Source organism: Rutidosis leptorrhynchoides, chromosome 8, assembly GCF_046630445.1.
Source record: "Rutidosis leptorrhynchoides isolate AG116_Rl617_1_P2 chromosome 8, CSIRO_AGI_Rlap_v1, whole genome shotgun sequence".
In the NCBI taxonomy this organism is placed as follows: Eukaryota; Viridiplantae; Streptophyta; class Magnoliopsida; order Asterales; family Asteraceae; genus Rutidosis; species Rutidosis leptorrhynchoides.
This window is the reverse complement of record NC_092340.1, coordinates 345,692,447-345,697,242: the sequence shown is the minus strand read 5'-3', so window position 1 is coordinate 345,697,242 and position 4,796 is coordinate 345,692,447.

Genomic DNA, 4,796 nt, shown 5'->3' with positions numbered 1-4,796 from the left:
TATTATATTTGATACTGGTGCCGATAGAAGTTACGTGAGTAGAGGCTTTTATGCTAAATTGAATTGTTCATCATTACCTCTAGATGCTAAGTACATGATTGAGTTAGCTAATGGTAAACTAATTAAAGCCGATAAAATTTGCCGTGATTCTAAAATAAATTTAGCCGGAGAAACGTTTAAAATTGACTTGATACCCGTAGAATTAGGAAGTTTTGATGTAATAGTCGGCATGGACTGGATGTCCAAAATAGGAGCTGAAGTTGTGTGCGCCAAGAAGGCAATTCGCATTCCTCGTAAGAATAAAACGCCAGTAATGATTTATGGAGAGAAGGGTAACTCAAAGCTAAAACTCATTAGTTATTTGAAAGCTCAAAAGAGCTTGAAGAAAGGGTGCTATGCTATCTTAGCACATGTTAATAAAGTTGAAAAGAAATAAAAAGAGAAGTGCATCAATGACGTGCCTGTGGCAAGAGATTTTCCTGAAGTATTTCCGGAAGAGTTGCCGGGATTACCTCCATTTAGATCTGTAGAATTTCAAATAGATTTAGTACCAGGAGCTGCACCAGTTGCCCGTGCTCCATATAGACTTGCACCGTCCGAGTTAAAAGAACTTCAGAGTCAGTTAAAAGAATTACTGGATCGTGGATTCATATGACCAAGTACTTCACCGTGGGGAGCTCCGATTCTATTTGTTAAAAAGAAAGATGGATCTTTTAGGATGTGTATAGATTATCGTGAACTAAATAAGATAACTATCAAAAATCGGTATCCACTACCGAGAATTGACGACTTATTTGATCAACTCCAAGGATCATGTGTGTACTCGAAAATTGACCTAAGATCGGGCTATCATCAATTACGCGTCAAAGAAGAAGATATACCGAAAACTGCTTTTCGGACACGTTATGGTCATTACGAATTTTTGGTCATGCCGTTTGGGTTGACAAATGCGCCAGCTGTATTCATGGACCTCATGAATCGAGTTTGTAGTCCGTATTTAGATAAGTTTGTTATCGTTTTCATTGATGATATTCTTATCTATTCCAAGAGTGAGCAAGAGCATGAGCAGCATTTAAGGTTGATATTAGAGTTGTTGAGAAAAGAACAGCTATATGCTAAATTTTCTAAATGTGCTTTCTGGTTGAAAGAAGTGCAATTTCTTGGCCACGTTGTTAGTAGCAAAGGAATTCAGGTTGATCCAGCAAAAATTGAAGCCATCGAAAAATGGGAGACTCCTAAGACACCAACGCAGATACGCCAATTTTTGGGTTTAGCCGGTTATTATAGAAGGTTTATTCAAGATTTTTCCCGAAGAGCTAAGCCGTTGACAGCGTTAACGCAAAAAGGGAAGAAATATGAATGGACCTCTGAGCAGGAGAGTGCATTTCAATTACTAAAGAAGAAGTTAACTACGACGCCTATTTTATCGTTACCAGAAGGGAACGATGATTTTGAAATATATTGTGACGCTTCGCGACAAGGTTTTGGTTGCGTTCTTATGCAACGGAAGAAAGTTATTGCATACGCATCCCGACAATTGAAGATTCACGAGCGGAATTATACGACGCATGATCTAGAATTGGGAGCAGTCGTGTTTGCATTAAAGATATGGAGACACTACTTGTATGGGGTTAAATGCACTGTGTTTACTGATCATAAAAGTCTTCAACATATATTTGATCAGAAACAGCTGAACATGAGGCAACGTAGGTGGGTCGAGTTAATAAACGACTATGATTGTGAAATTCGTTATCATCCAGGGAAAGCGAATGTGGTGGCTGACGCACTAAGCAGAAAGGAACGAGAACCAATTCGAGTACGAGCGATGAACATAAAAATTCGTATGAATCTCAACTCACAAATCAAAGAAGTTCAACGAGAAGCACTTACTAAAGAAAACATAAGAAATGAAATAATGAAGAAGTATGAGAAGCAACTCGTTATACGGGAAGACGGAATTCGATATTTTGCAAACCGTATTTGGGTACCAAAGTTGGGTGGATTAAGGAAGTTAATATTGAATGAGGCACATAAGACAAGATACTCGATACATCCTGGAGTTGGAAAGATGTATCAAGATCTTAAGACGCATTATTGGTGGCCTAATTTGAAGACAGACGTTGCAACATATGTTGGGGAATGTTTAACTTGTTCCAAAGTCAAAGCAGAACACCAGAAGCCGTCAGGATTACTTCAACAACCAGAAATCCCAGAATGGAAATGGGACGGTATTACCATGGATTTCATCACGAAGTTACCAAAGACTGCCTGGGGATACGACACTATTTGGGTAATTGTTGATCGTCTTACCAAATCTGCACATTTCTTGCCTATAAAGGAAACGGATAGAATGGAGAAATTATTACGATTATATATAAAGGAAATAGTTTCAAGGCATGGAATACCTATTTCTGGCAATCACTACAGGAGGCACTAGGAACTCGTTTGGATATGAGTACCGCATATCATCCGCAAACCGACGGGCAGAGTGAAAGAACAATTCAAACTCTTGAAGACATGCTCAGGGCATGTGTGATCGATTTTGGAAACGGATGGGATAAGTATTTACCGTTAGCAGAATTCTCGTATAATAATAGTTATCATGCGAGCATTAAAGCTGCGCCATTTGAAGCACTGTATGGGAGGAAGTGTAGATCTCCTATCTGTTGGAATGAAGTAGGAGATCGACAATTAACTGGTCCCGAGATCATACACGAAACGACTGAGAAGATAGTACAAATCAAGGAGAGATTGAAAACAGCCCGTAGTCGCCAAAAGAGCTACGCCGATGTCCGAAGGAAACCATTAGAGTTTCAGATTGGGGACATGGTTATGTTAAAAGTGTCACCATGGAAAGGTGTAATACGTTTCGGCAAAAGGGGTAAATTGAACCCAAGGTACGTAGGCCCGTTCAAGATCATCGAACGCATTGGACCGGTAGCTTATCGACTCGAGTTACCGCAACAACTCGCCGGAGTACATAATACCTTTCACGTCTCAAACCTTAAGAAGTGTCTTGCAAAGGAAGATCTCACCATTCCTCTTGAAGAAATCCATGTCGACGAGAAACTACAATTCGTCGAAGAACCAATCGAAATCATGGACCGTGAAGTTAAACAGCTCAAGTAGAGCAACATACCGATCGTTAAGGTTCGTTGGAATGCTCGAAGAGGTCCTGAGTTTACTTGGGAACGAGAGGATCAGATGAAACAAAAGTATCCACACTTGTTTCTCGATGACGCAAAATAGGTACAATTTTAAAATTTCGGGACGAAATTTATTTAACGGGTAGGTACTGTAATGACCCGCACTTTTTCGATCAATTTATACTTATAAGATTAATATTTACATAAATTAAACCTTACCAACATGATAAGCAATCCAAATTGTTGAGACTTATGTTTTCAAAGAGAGTTTTACACAACGATTGACCGTCTAGTTTGACCGATGATATCACGAACTATATAATATATGATAATTATACGTTTGTGTATATATATGTATATATACATATTTAACATGATCTAAGGATGTTTTAATATCTCATTTTGTATTAATAACAATAAGTTATAAGTATATTTTGAAACTACTAATTTAAGTTTTCAAAACAATAACCATACGTAACGTTATTTGACATAAAAACTTATAACCTATAATGTTTATACATATATCGTATATGTAATGTATTTAATCACTTTTTAAAGACTTAAATACATAAAAAAATATAAGTATATTCACAAAAGATAGCTATATTTGAATTCTCATTCCATTTTTCACAAAATTTCTATACGTATATCTAGAGTACATGTACTCGTATCATACCTAGCTTCTATACGTATTTACTATTGGTATATACACATCAAATCACCACCAACCAGCCCTTGTTCATGCCTTATGTATAAGGTAACTCTCTTGTTCATGCCTTATGTATAAGGTAACTACTTTTGATGTTTAGTATGACTAATTACATAAAAATACAACATGAAATTTTGTCCATGTTTTTCCATTAATCATGTTTTTATGGCCTTAAATACATCTTCCATTTTCAAATTTTACTACCTCATTTCTTTAACCAAAAACACACTCTTAAGAAACTCCATAACCATTCAGCTAAAATCCATGAAGATCTAGCCATAAAAAACATCACTTAATCACCATAAGAAAACTCTTACAAAAACACTTCAAGAATCCTTCCAAGAACACAAGTTTACTTCCAATCTTTCATCCAACTCCGCCGCTCTTTTGGTTCTAGGTTTTTACTTCTCTTTTACAGCAATCTTGTCCAAGTAACTTGAGGTAGTAACTTTGTTCATAACCTTATTCGATTCATATATATATAGCTATCTTATTTTATGGTATACAATTTTAACAACAAGAACATAGTTTGAATGATTTCAAACTTGTTTGCAAACTAAATAGATCCTTCTAACTTAACTTTTAAAATACTTCAAGACCTGTAATATATCATAAATATATGCTAATTTAGCAAGGTATAACTTGGTTTTTCAAAGAACACCTTAAAAACTGAATTTACGACGTCGGAGTGTAACCGGGGGCTGTTTTGGGTTGGATAATTAAAAACTATCTTGAACTTTGAATTGGAGGCTTATTTTCTGGAAAATTGATATTTACTATGAATATGATAACACATAAAAATTTCATGATTTAACTCAAAGTATAAGTATTTTTAGAAAAATAATCATTTATTGTTGTTTACATAAGGGAAAATGATCAACTTCATAAGTTTCACCAAAGTTTGACCTTTGACCTGTGATTTAGAATACAAATTAAGGTAT